Consider the following 15,671-nt stretch of genomic DNA (forward strand, 5'->3'; position numbering starts at 1 on the left):
ATATTGTCATCCTGTCTTCTGACAAAGACAGTTCGGGGGATGTTCATGATCGCAAGGATTATCTCCGTAAAGCTGAAATCTTGCTCCTTGACTCACGTACCTTCACTCCTCTCGCTCCCAACCCTCTTGATCGCATCAAGAGAACTTTTAACAATAAACTTCGGACTTTTCGATCTTTGTCATCCTGACTTTGAACTTGTTTAGAGTTTCCGTGTTATTTGTCCCTCTCTGCCTTATTTCTATGATCTCCCTTTCATGGAACTTTTTCTCCCGCGCACCTCCATCACTGTCAAGAGTTCATCGAACGTGTTCGCCCTCTCCTGATCTGTAAGTTGCTTAGTCTTGACGTTGAGTCCCTATTACGAACACAGGTATAGTTCGGCCTGCGACCTGATCGTAATGGGTTTCAAAGTGGAGCAAACAAACTCAGTAATAGTATATAAGTTGCATTTCCTACACTAGATATAATTGCTAGATTTATACAAGTATTTATATTTATATACACTATGTACAGAGGGTGAATAGTAAGTGCACCATACGGTGACGGCAAAAGCAGAGGCCAGAGTGCACCGTGCTCAACTAGCAGCTCAGACAAGTCTGACAGTTCGATGGCACACGTGAACCACGTTGCCTCAGCTTTGGTGGGCTTGCCTGTGATTGGTCAGTGAACCAAGGTACTGGTTTAACGACGGGTACCCTATTGATCATTAAACCCTTATCACCCGGTTCGCTGGTTGGGAGGCAGCCTATATGGGAGTGTGACATACGCCGAATAAATTGTAACATACTCTTTGCATGCCACAGTCCCTCTTCCCTAACGTCCCTCTTGATGCTCTTAATTTTCTCAGAGTGAAGGCCAATAAAGGGTTACTTCATCGTCCCATACCTACTGATGTCTTCCCTGACCTGTGTAGACTAACTCCTTTCATATTTCAAGGTAAATTTAATTCTCAAACCTTTGGTGTCGCTATGGGCTCTCCTTTATCCCCTGTTCTTCCTAACCTTTATACGGAATACTTCGAAACTGGTCTCCTTCCTTCTATTGGTGTGCGCCCTCCCCTCTGGCTCCACTATGCAGATGACATCTTTACTCTCTGGCCCCTTGATTCGAGTCTCTTCCAATCATTTCTCGATGCCATTAACAATCTTGCTCTTTCCATAAAGTTAAAAGATAAATGGGAATCTAACTCTTTGCTTCCGTTCCTTGATGTTCATGTCCACCGCTCCGCTACAGGCTTTTCTTTTTCTGTTTATCGCAAGCCCATGTACATTATTATAATAATCAAAAAGAAGCGCTAAGCCTACAAGGCTCATACAGCAAGCCCATGCACGGTGGCATATAAGTTCACTATTTTCTTGCCATGCTCCTTCTGTCAAGAAGTGTTATTATTTCACTCTTTCTCCGCTCCTTTTGCATCTGTGACCCCTCAATTCCTTGACTCGGAAATTTCCATTCTTCGCAGTTCGTTCTCTTTTCTTGGCTACTCCTCCGACTTGATAAGCTCTGCCTTCTCACGTTCTAAATGGACTTTCTTCTCTTCCAGACTCTCTACTCCTGTGAAATCTCCTGTTCTCTGCCTTCCCTACATTTCAAGTCTTTCTAATCTCCACAACTCTCTCCGTTCCTTAGATATCAAACTTACCTTTCAGCAGACTAACACCCTTCGCAGTAATCTAGTTCGTACCTTTTCCCCTGCAATTGATGCCCCTGGTATTTACTCTGTTTCATGCTCCTCATGCCCCTTTCACAGTATTTTGGAGAAATTGGCTGCTCACTTTCTGACAGACTTAAAGAATAAAGAAAGAGTGTTAGACTTGCCGACACCAATAATGTTCTTTTCTGTCATGTTATAGATCACAATCATCCTATTGACTGGTCCTCTGCCAAAACTGTCTACCCTTCTTTTAGCCTTCACAACCATCGTCTTGTTGAAGCATCCCTTATACACAGCTTTCCTTGTATGATTCTTTGTCTTGGCCTTGTCTCTGTAGACGCCTTCCCTTCTCCTTACATTGTCAAATGCTCCGAACTTCAGAACACTCGTGACTTGACATGACCCTTCTTTCGCTTCTTGCCTCTTCTCTGTTCCTTTTTCTCCATATTTTTCTTTGTTTCCCATTTTTCTGCTAGTGTGTTCTGTCCTTCAGTTCCCTCCTCCCCCATCCCCCCGTGTCTGGTCTTACCCCTTGTGGGAGCTTAGCTCTCCTACAGTGCTCTTTCATCGTGCCCTTAGATTGACCTCATTTTGACTAATACTGCGACTATCACTCATTTACTACTATTTCTGCTTCTACCTTTTCTACTACTATTACTACTAATAGTATTGCCTCCCTTCATTCCTCTTTCTATCTTTTGTGGCACAAACTACTTCTCCATTCTACCTCTAGTACTGCTTCCACCACCACCACCACCACTGCCACTACCTCTCTTTATCCCGGCCCTGTTCTCCTCGCCAGTATATATATATATATATATACATATATATATATATATATATATATATATATATATATATATATATACTGGCTCACTCGGTCTCGTCTGTCAGTGTGACTTGTGAATGGTCCAAGACGTTGTCATAAGCTTCTCTCTCCTATGTGCGGGTTGTTTGTGTGTTGTTCCGGTCACGGTATTGTGCCTTTTTTGTTCTTTCACTATTTCTTGAAGTGACTAATGAAACCTTTACTAGTTCTCGTCGAGGCTAGTGAAACCGTCACTATTTCCTGAAGTAACTAGTGAAGCCTTCCCAAAAAATATTGCGTACAGTCTCAGGTTATGACAGTGAGAGGCACACAACTCACGCTAGAGACTCGGTGTCTCACTTCTCGTCCCAGAGAAATGTCAAAACCATTTTTCATATAAGTTCCTTATTATTCATGTGAATTGCTTGATCTCCCCATTATTTATAAGAAATTTAAGCATTTTGATTTCATAAGTAAATGGTATGGTAGTTTAACTATGTATGTGTTTTTGTAATAGCATGTTGTGAGAGTTCATCTGTCTCGTACTGAGTCTTGGGATCAGTGAGACAAATTTTTACTGATTCGAAGCAACAGTAACACAGATGAATGGTTCAGAGAACCATTCATCCTCCTGTTCTTCACCATTCTCCTTTGTATGAACTGATGAAGCCACTGTGTGGCGAAACATGTGCAACACAAGTGTTGCACATGTGTCTAATTTTTCAACAGTACTTAATGAAGGTTATGTAATGAAGCTCGTGTGGTCGATTGGATTTAAACCCCTTTGAATCAACGAACCAATCGACACCCCCGAGGAAAGAAGTTAATTTTACTGAAGCAAATTCTTAAATAGGTTAGGTACGATAATTCGGTATATATTACATATATTTTCTTTAGAAATATTAGGTCGGGCTGAGGGATTACTTTAATCCATTTAATAAGGATTTAAGTATCGATGGTGGTGTGGGTGGGTCACATTCTGCCTTAATGGTATTTTGTGTAGTCGATAGTGCTTTGAACCTTATGAACCATGTGAACCAGGAGTGGTAAGAGTGATCACCGTGCTGAGATGGGGAATGGGCGATCAGGTGCGCGGTGCTCTGAGCGTGAACGTGACTGTTGTACGGTGTGCACCTGCCTGCTGCATCGTGCTGAGAATACACAGCAATTCAGTGTCAACAGAGGCAGTAATCCCACACGCACAATGTACGTAGCTTTTGTGTTTATTATTGCTTGACTGGTAGCGCACTTAGCTCATACACTGAAGTCCGTGGTTTGATCTCCGGTACAAGTGGAAACATTAGGGTATTTCCTTGAGACACCCGCTGTTCCTATTCAACCATTTGTGAAATAAGTACCTGGGTATTAGTAGACTGGTGTGGGTCGCATCCTGGGGACAGAATTGATCAATTTCGGGGAATATAATGCAGAAATATCAAGCTCTGCGTTTTTTATTTTGGTTGTCCTTTAAGGAAGGTTCCTTGATGCTGGTGAAGCGCTATTGATCCGAGGAATTGGGTCTGTCCTCTTGATGGCCTCCCCACTCTTCCTCACGGGTATGCTCCTCACGGGTTTGGCGCTTTACCCCCACCCCCTTTCCCCTTCCATAATATAATACTAACTTGTGATGTTAAAGATTTAGGAAAAAAAGATAAAAAATGAGACACAATTGTCTCATTCACAAGTTGAAGACTGAGACACAACTGCCTCATCCTTCACAATACTAATTTTTCTTCTGTTCTAAATAAGAATAAACATTTCACAAAAAATGTGTTATTTTAACGACATAAATTTAACATACTCGCTTATTAATTAAAAAAATCAAACCCCTCATTATCATGTTTCTTGTAAACATTCAAAATTATCCGAATTTTTAATAACCTTTAGTAACATTTTATTAAAAATATTTTTACACAAATTTATTTAATATGTAATGTGAAGTGGGATATATACTATCAAGACCGTATATATTATCCAGAGTATACATTATCAATAGGATATATACTATCAATAGGGTATATACTATCAATAGGGTATATACTATCAATAGGGTATATACTATCAATAGGGTATATACTATCAATAGGATATATACTATCAAATAGGGTATATACTATCAATAGGGTATATGCTATCAATAGGGTATATACTATCAATAGGGTATATGCTATCAATAGGGTATATACTATCAATAGGATATATACTATCAATAGGGTATATGCTATCAATAGGGTATATGCTATCAATAGGGTATATGCTATCAATAGGGTATATGCTATCAATAGGGTATATACTATCAATAGGGTATATGCTATCAATAGGGTATATACTATCAATAGGGTATATGCTATCAATAGGGTATATGCTATCAATAGGGTATATACTATCAATAGGGTATATGCTATCAATAGGGTATATACTATCAATAGGGTATATGCTATCAATAGGGTATATACTATCAATAGGGTATATGCTATCAATAGGGTATACACTATCAATAGGATATATACTATCAATAGGGTATATACTATCAATAGGGTATGTACTATCAATAGGGTATATACTATCAATAGGGTATATACTATCAATAGGGTATGTACTATCAATAGGGTATATACTATCAATAGGGTATATACTATCAATAGGGTATGTACTATCAAATAGGGTATATACTATCAAATAGGGTATATACTATCAATAGGGTATACACTATCAATAGGATATATACTATCAAATAGGGTATATACTATCACGTAAGGCACATGCTATCAAATAGGGTATATACTATCAAACATAGTATCAAATATGGAATAGACTATCAAATAGGGTATATACTATCAATAGGGTATATACTATCAATAGGGTATATACTATCAATAGGGTATGTACTATCAATAGGGTATATACTATCAAATAGGGTATATACTATCAAATAGGGTATATACTATCAATAGGGTATATACTATCAATAGGGTATATACTATCAATAGGGTATATACTATCAAATAGGGTATATACTATCAAATAGGGTATGTACTATCAATAGGGTATATACTATCAATAGGGTATATACTATCAATAGGGTATATACTATCAAATAGGGTATATACTATCAATAGGGTATATACTATCAATAGGGTATATACTATCAATAGGGTATATACTATCAATAGGGTATATACTATCAAATAGGGTATATACTATCAAATAGGGTATATACTATCAAATAGGGTATGTACTATCAATAGGGTATATACTATCAATAGGGTATATACTATCAATAGGGTATATACTATCAATAGGGTATATACTATCAATAGGGTATGTACTATCAATAGGGTATGTACTATCAATAGGGTATGTACTATCAATAGGGTATATACTATCAAATAGGGTATATACTATCAATAGGATATATACTATCAAATAGGGTATATACTATCACATAAGGCACATACTATCAAATAGGGTATATACTATCAAATATAGTATCAAATAGGGAATAGACTATCAAATAGGGTATATACTATCAATAGGGTATATACTATCAAATAGGGTATATACTATCAGTAGGGTATATACCATCAGGTGACACTGATTACACAAGTAAGATTCGCTGAACTTAAAAATTCAGATAAAAATTCCATAGGTTTAAGATTTCCAGTTTTTCATAATACAGGATATATACACCGAGGTATATATATAAGTATGTTTTTACTGAAAATATAATCTCTGTTTCAGAGATTATATATATACATTTTTTTTTTTTTGACTAGTGGCGAGGAGGTGAGGTAGAGCCTTAATGACCCTCGTCACCTCAAGGAAGGTTCCTTGATGCTGGTGAGACAGGGGAGAGCCTCTTGATCTGAGGAAGTGGATCTTTGCTTTCTCTTGTTTGTTTTTTTTCTTTTTTGCATACACCTCCATGCGCAGTATCACCCCAATAGGTTTAGCGCTCTCCCCCCGTGAATGCAATAGTAAAGACCCTCGTGTGTAGTCGATAGACTTGAAACCTCACCCATTAACCAGCCTTTTTCACGAGCTCTCTGAAGCTCTGGAATTACTATTTATAGTACAAAGATTTATCCGATTCCTTTTTACAATGGAAATCATTTTTACCAGTCTTTGGGGATCGCCTTTCCCTGCCCTTTAACTGGGATTTTATGTGTTTGAATATAAATTATATACATTATATAATTTATATTATATACATATAAATATATACATTATATAAATATTATATACATATAATTTATATTATATAATTTATATCGTGCCGAATATGTAAAATTTGCGATTTTGACTTAAATAGCAACACTCTTCTTGCCGAATAAGACAAACGGAAATTTGTGTATGCAAAATTTCGCAAAAATCATTCTGAACACAAAAAATATATATTTCATTGTGTTTATTAAATGACTGTAAACTTGTCTAAAATATATTTAATTGGGTTAGGATGGTTTGAATTGCGCTTGTTATATGTTAGGTAAGTTTGTTAAGGTTCTTTTGGTACGAAGTTATTAATTTTTACATTAACATAAATAAAAAATATATCTTTAAACGTACAAGATAAAATTTTAGAAAGGACTTAATTTTAAATGAGTTGTTGCTAATTGACTAGTTTTACCTATTCGGCACGACATTATATAATATATATATATATATATAGGTACTATTTGAAGTCTTCAACATTCCAAGTGCTGAATATTGTAAAGAAAGTTGCAAGTGAAGTGTAATATTATGTGAGACACTTGTGTGTGGCTGGTCTCACCTCTGGCAAGACCGAACTAGACCAGTCACCAGGTTGGTCTCTCCTTCGGTCCATAGTATCAAGTCTTTCACCATGATAAAGTAAATAACCTTTATCTGCTTCAGTTAGTTGTGAATATTTGCTATTATGTAATTATAAATGTAGTGTTGATAAAATTAACATAGTGTACTATTAACATAGTGTACTATTCTTAAATTCTTTTATTTACCTTTCCAGGTAAGTGTAGTTTTACAGCTCATCGTGGGACAGTTGCAAGATACACGGTAAATGTGCTTTTTTTAAGTAACTATTATTTGTGTGTTACATAGTACCTAATGACCTTATAAAAATATTCTTTGTTTCTCACTCACACGATGTTGTTTTAATCTAGAAGGCTGTAAGATCTGTCTTCCACTGTTGTGAACCTGTGTAACTCTGCCCACATAGCCAGTTGTCTGTATAAGACAGTCATAAGGACACGTACCATGCTAGGAAACTGAGTTTTGGCAGTCTTAAAACCGGTGGGAAACAAGCTCGGTTTACCAATTACTTACTACCTCTTGACTAGCGCAATGTTGCTGTGCTTTTATTGGGCGGTTGTAACTGTGACTGTTGTTCATTATCATGGTCTTCCTCGCATAACTTTATGGTTAAATTGTAGATTCCTGTTCTTCACAGAAGTAATTCTTGACGTGGGACATGCGATCCTACTGGTAACTTCGGTAAATGTTTATTGTATCACTAGTGCAACACTGGTCTACATGGTACACCCAGAGTCTGTAGTCCTGGTGGTCACCAGACCTATTCCGCCATAATATCTCGTAAAAGACAACATCTAGTGCCAAAGACCACGTCTGCGGGAGTGCATCATGATCCTTGTTCTCCTCTTGCTCTACAGAGGAAGTTGTTCTTGCTCCCCCATGACGGTCCCCCTTGATTACAATAATAATCCCCCATAACGGAGACAATAGAGCCAGCGTTGGTACAAGCAACTGTTTATGGATGGAAAATTTGGCTGGTCTAAGGTAGAGCCAAGTTTAGAATCTAAACAATCTTAGTCATTGCGCGATTTAGTTAATCAAATTGAGGAAAGATTTCCTACTTCTGCTTTTCATCGTTATAATAACGATTAGAGAAATACTACTTAGCAGGTGCTGCAAGTTATGACTGTCATCCCCCTAGACCTTGCCCTTACTTTTTCAGCCGAGATATTTCTGCATTCACTTGGCTGTCTCGTGATGGTGACCTTCCCCACCCCCGACACGGACACGGACGCAATTCAGAACCGGGAACCGGTTTCAGGCACTCAATACCTGAGCAAGGTAACAGCAGTGTTCCGCCTGCCACTGCTCACTGCCCAGACTCTCGCTTCACTCCGACCATAAACACACTCATTCGTGCGTCCAGCAACAGAATGGTTAATGGTCGTCTGCCAAGCGACCTCCAAAAGCAACAGAGTACACAGTATTTTTTATACTGAACAGGGTAGTCGCTTATTTCCCAATTTATTGCCAATTTATGAAGATGGTGAGTTGCCCTATTCTGCTACTAGGAGCAGTGCCAATACTCCGGGTTAAATAGCCGAACAAAGTCTTACCTAGAAGCAACTTACACTGGATTACAATACATTTAGAATTTTGCCAGTAACTTCGTTTTATATCCAGTTTTTTTTATGCAGATGTCTAATCCCATGTTTTCCTATGCAGGGATTTTATTTTTCTCCATTCTATATTAGGGAAGATATTTCCTTGAGTTTAACGTACTAGCACGGCATTCAAGATAGCAAAAAAAATCGATGTATTAAAGATAGTAAAAAAAATCGATGTATTCAAGATAGTAAAAAAAATCGATGTATTCAAGACAGTAAAAACAAAATCGATGCGTTTGTATCGAAGCTGCATTTAACGATACAAAATATTACAATAATAGTTTTACAAACTGAAAATGAACTCAAATTTTTCTCAAAGCAAACTGGTGCTATAAAATTATAAATATAAGTATGAAAAAGCTAGAAATCTGTTTTAAATATAAAGGGAAATATTCCTGAAGTAGATCATCTGAGACCTGTTTTAAGTGATGCTCATTTAATTAATCAGCACTGAATGACCCTTGTGGATTTAGCGCTTAGTTTCGATTACAATAATTATTTAATTACCAAGTTGTTTATCACGCAAATAAAACATGAAATACTGATTCATGAAATCTGTTGGTATTCGGGCCGTATTAAGGCCCGGGAAATGAACGGGCGGATGGAGAGGCTGCTATAGCGAGCCCACTGTTATTGACTTTTGCCTTAGTGGCTTCATAGGCTTTATACACTGTCCTTGAAAACTGACAGGTCAAGTTGGCCCAACAGAAAAGTAGTAAGTTATACAGGCTTCGGCAGGACTTGTGTGGGGTTGTTCTTCAGCAGAAATCATCACTTTGAGACGACTCTTTGTTGACTGGGGTTCAAGCCCACACATCTCACCCATAACCACCTATTTGCAGGTGTTCCTTACAACCCCCCTCCCATCCCCTACTGTTGCTTGTGGCATGCTGCTGACTATGGAATGCATTTTAATAGTTTACCTTCGGCTTTGGCCTTCCTGCCTTTCTCTTGGCTTTTTATAATTGCCGAGTTACTTTTAGAGACCTCGGTTAACTTTTGTTAGTCTCTCCCGACATTAATAATAAATGAGATTTTTTATTGATGCTGACTTTTTTAATTTTTGATAGAATTTATGTAGAGCTTTTTAAATTTTGTTTACAATATTTATTAATTTAATATCTTCTTATGTGTTGAATATTATTTTTTATTGATAAGTGCGCTATGTTATTGACCTACATGATCAAAGTGCTCTGTAAATATTACAACTGCTACGTTGAAGATCTAATGTCAATTTCTCACTGAAAAAATGGCATAGTGATACCGACAAGACGTGGAAAAATGTACTTATGAACAGTTCAGGACATTTATTATAAATGTCCTGAACTGTATATAAGTGCCTTTTTTTGCGCAAGTTGTCATTACTCGGCGAAATGCTTTGAGTACTGGTGCTGCAGCTCTTTGAAAATTTCAGTTCCTTGAGGCTCCCAGTAACTGACTGGGAGCCTTAAGGGGAAGTGAAAATTCCTGTCCTAGCATTGGAGATATCAGCTTGGGGAGTAGTTGCTTTCCCAGTGTGGTTTCCAGGTTAGGGAAGCTGCCTTAAAGTTTCTACGGTGTCAGCTTTACCTTTGCTACCTGGGTGTGACACTGTCATAACCTGTGACAGCATACGTACCTGGCACCTGCAGACATCACTTACACTGAGTGTTGACACACTGATGTCATTGATTCTGTCATGAAAGATTTTCGTCTGAATTTTTACCAATTGCTTTTCTTCCAGCACTGGTACATCACTAACATAAACACATCAACGTCATCACTAATAATGACAATTCTATTACTATCACTTGTGACTAACCTTTTTCCACTTACCTCTTCCTGTCTACCCACAACCTTTACGTTCTGTTGCCCTAAACCAATTTTCTCCCTATTCTCGCTATCTCCGGTGAGTAAAAGAAGTTACATGCTATATAATGGCTCCAGCGGTAAAAAAATAAAATATTCACGGGGTAACAGAGAAGTTGGAACTATAGACAAGTAGCGTAATGCTGACTGTTATATGCAAAGTGAAAATACTGACTAGGATACACCAAGGTAACACACACATATATATATTATATATAATTGTGTGTGTGTGTGTGTGTGTGTGTGTGTGTGTGTGTGTGTGTGTGCAAAAACAATCGCAGACAGGCGATCATAACAATGCAAGACAAACCATGGGGGGAGGGAGGAAAGAGAATCTTAAGGTCTAGTACTTTCAAACTTCTCAGTGCGTCATCATGAACCGTGCAGTGTTGCAAGGTAGTAACAGGAGAAAATGAGGGGAAGTTTTTACAGAATGTTAGCGTGGGTGGTACCAGTGAGGATCTGAGTGAGGGGAGACCCGACCGACTGCCAACCACCACGAGTCCCCCCACACCCTACCCCATCTGGGGTCGTGAGGGGTTGGTCCCACAGTTTGCAGACAGCATAAGATAGAGTAACTAGGAGGTAGTTAATAGCTAGTGAAATAGGGTGAATAAATGCCCTCATTTTGTCAACAGGTAATACCCGATGTCATAGAACTTTCTAGAATATTCAGGAAATACTCTCAACGTTAATATCTCTGTATGATCTCTCCTATTCAGGCTTTTCTTATAATTAGCCAATTCCTGAATTTTTCTTTTTAACTCAACTATTATCATTATCATCATTATATTAACCTAATTCAATAAACCACTAAACTGGTTGCAATTACCATGTTGTAATCAACTATGTACCTTGTATCGCTGTACCTAGACGGGTTAGGTCCTCAGTAGGTCACTTCATTTGTTTTGGGTTATCCTAGGATAGCCCATGACTACTTCCTTACAATAGATATCTACTCAGTACCAGGATACACAGCAATCCACAACTGCAGACCATACCAAGTTGGGGGTGGTACTGCAATCTATTACTCTAATGAACTATCTTGTTATAATACTATCTGTTATAGTGATGAAAATAGTATATTTTTGCAGATTTCACTGTATAAAACGTTAACACTCCTATAACAATCGGTGCCATCTACCGGATGCCTGATACAAACATCCCAAATTTTAGCGATAAATTAAAGACACCAATAACAAACAACCAAATGAACCAGCACCACTACCTCTTAGCAGGAGACTTTAACATCAACCTTGGTCTAACAGACGACCAGCCAGTAACTGATTTCATCAACAATATGAACAGCACACTACTCATACCAACTATAAACCAACCAGGCTGAGACAAGTGCAACCATAATTGACCATAAATGGACAAATATACTAGACCCCCTGAAATCAGGGATAATCACAGACAACACTACTGACCACTACCCAACCTTCCACTTAACAAACATTGGTAAACCACAACAAAGTTTCCTTTAGACTTCATGACGAGGCCTCGATAAGTAACAATGGTATCGAGCCTCACTATCCTCGTAAAAACTCTTCACTGCTTTCAGTAACCTACCTCCTACACCATACACTTGCAACATCTGCCACATTGCCCCCCTATCCACCCTGTCATACGCCTTTTCCAAATCCATAAATGCCACAAAGACCTCTTTAGCCTTATCTAAATACTGTTCACTTATATGTTTCACTGTAAACACCTGGTCCACACACCCCCTACCTTTCCTAAAGCCTCCTTGTTCATCTGCTATCCTATTCTCCGTCTTACTCTTAATTCTTTCAATAATAACTCTACCATACACTTTACCAGGTATACTCAGCAGACTTATCCCCCTATAATTTTTGCACTCTTTTATCCTCTTTGCCTTTACCTCTTCGACCCCATTGCCTATGCTCTCATTAGCCCATCTATCCTCCAATAGCTGTTTATATCTTACCCTAACTGCCTCCTCTTTTAGTTTATAAACCTTCACCTCTCTTCCCTGATGCTTCTATTCTCCTTGTATCCCATCTACCTTTACTCTCAGTGTAGCTACAACTAGAAAGTGATCTGATTGGATAGACATATTTCTTAATAAATTACTTGTACTATACATCATTGTCCCTTAAAAACGAAATAGATTACGAATAAACGGCTAGGTTGCCCATGGCTAACTAGCAGCATACTAAGATCCAGTTATAAGAAACATCAATATGAAAAGCAACATAGAGCTTAATACACAGAGATATTATTAAACACTATGCATCAGTTCTCACCAAACAAGAAAGGTCACGAAATTGTACTATTCCAGCAGATTCACCGAAACAAGAGATATAAAAAAGACCTGGAAAACACACACATTCTGGGGCACCCACAATCTGAAAAAACTAGGATTATTGTCCTAACTAAACCGAACGAAACACAACTACAGCCTCTTGATACAGTTAAAATAAATGACTTCTTTTCAATCATAGGATCAAATCTCGCCAGTAAAATCCCAGGTGCCCACACGAACAAGTGATTACCTAGATGGGAATTTCCCAACTTCCTATCTTGCACCTACCGAACCTACTGAAGTCGCTTCGATTATCAAATCACTTAAAAATAAATCAGGCAATCTGTCTCACGTCCCACCATTATTGTACAAACGAGCTACTCATATCCTTTCGCCTGCCAATTTACTTTTTAACAAGTCATTAGAAACTAGCACTTTCCCGACACCACTCATGACAGCAAAGGTTACACCAATACACAAAGGTGGTGACCCCACAGATGTCAATAACTACAGGCCAATCTCAAACTTACCGTTGTTATCCAAAATCTTCGAAAAACTCGTGCAAAAGAGAATATATTCGTTAATTTCAGCACAAAGCATGTTCAACCCCTGCCAATTAGGCTCTAGAAAAAAAGCACAAACGATGCAATTGTAAAAATGCTTGACCTGGAAAATAAGGAATATCCATTAGGACTCTATTGACCTAAGGAAAGCCTTTGATACAGTAGACCACGGCATCTCCAAAAACTTGACCATTACGGTATAAGAGGCCACGCACTTATGTAATTCAAATCCTACCTTACTAACAGGCATCAATACCTCACCATTAAGGACACAACTTCATCTAAACGATCCCTTGATACTGGAGTGCCACAGGGGAGTGTCCTTGGTCCTCTGCTCTTCCTCTTATATATTAATGATCTTCCCAAGGTATAACAATACCTAAAACCAATTCCTTTTGCTGACGACACGACTTGTCATCTCCCACCCAAATCTTGCCTCACTCGACACCATTGTTAATGAGCTACAAAAAATATCAGTCTGGATGACTGCCAATAAACTCGCTTAATACTGACAAAACCTTCTGTATTATGTTTGGTAACAGAACAGGTGTTACACAACTGAACATGATTGACAACACTCTTATTGCTAAGCATAATGAGGGCAAATTCCTGGGCCTACACCTTGACAGCAACCTGAATTTCAGCACCCAGATGCAATACATAGCAAAAAAAGTATCCAAAACGGTTGGGATCCTCTCTAAGATACATTACTACGTACCACAATCAGCCCTACTCACACTATACTATTCACTCGTCTATCCCTATCTCACCTATGCCATTTTTGTTTGGGGATCAACAGCAGCAACACACCTAAAACCAATAATAACCCAATCAAAAGCAGCAGTAAGAATTATCACGCAATCTAGTACCAGGCAACCTCCCCCCCCCCACTCTTCATAGACCTAAACTTACTGTTCAGAACATCCACACTTACTACTGTGCAATCTACATTTACAGAACAATAAATTCCAATATTGGCCCTGAGCTAAAACTCTTTATAGCTGTGACAGGACCCATAGGCACAATACCAGGCATAAAAACCTCTATGACATTCCCCATGTTCGGCTAAATCTATACAAACGTTCAATGTACATTAAAGGGCCTAAAATCTGGAACTCCCTGCCTGAAAAATCTAGAACTGCAGACTCAACCAGCATTTTCAAAACTACCCTCAAAAAACATCTTATTTTCCTAACACGCCCCACCATCAACTAACTTCATGAAAACCACCCATTTATGCACACACACGTCCTCCTCCTGACCCAAATGACAATAAACATAAACTTCCGAATATGGCTATTGCCTAATAAATCTCAAGCTAAACCTAAGTTTGCCTGAGATACTCCAATACAAGAGCTTTAATATAAACTGTATATCATGCCAAGACAAAACCATTCTCGTTACTAATTTTGCAAATTGTTATATTCTTAAATGTTCTGAACTACCTCACTATTGTAAATCCATTTAATCAATTATAATTTGTAACATAGAGTAAGAATTATCATTAATCTGCCCGATATGCCTAGGCTTGCTAGGCATGCTAGTGGCCTTTGTAATTGTTGTTTTATAATATGTAAACCACTCATTGTAATCCTAACAGAGAAATTAACATTTCAATTCAATTTCAATTTCAACTGATGTTATATCACTCAGGTTGCAGTCTGATTGCTGACCACCACCTAGAGCACCTGTAGCATTATGATACATGTATGTAGTAGTAGCTGGGTGGGTGATACAGACGGTCACGGCAGACCTAACATTATATAACGACGTTCGACGAACTTAGCAGGATGTTGTATATTATATCGACGTTCACGAAGGGCATACCATGATGTTCAGTTTGCAGACTCTGGTTGAACATAACCAAACATCACGAAACCCCCTGGCATATGGAGCAATCCTGCACTTTTGTATAACATTGTTGTTTAAGGCTGTGCACAATTGACTCCTAAAAAACTATCGAGTTTGTACAGCCCATAATTTGAGTTGCATACGGTATTCCTATCATGTTTCAAGATGACTCAATTGTTTCTTTCCATGATGGAATTGTTGGTTACAATTATCTGCGTGACAGCCCACACTGGTGGGTGACTACAAGAGTTGTCATGGTTAAAGACCGCATTCGACACC

Source organism: Cherax quadricarinatus, chromosome 63 (genome assembly GCF_038502225.1).
Source record: "Cherax quadricarinatus isolate ZL_2023a chromosome 63, ASM3850222v1, whole genome shotgun sequence".
In the NCBI taxonomy this organism is placed as follows: domain Eukaryota; kingdom Metazoa; phylum Arthropoda; class Malacostraca; order Decapoda; family Parastacidae; genus Cherax; species Cherax quadricarinatus.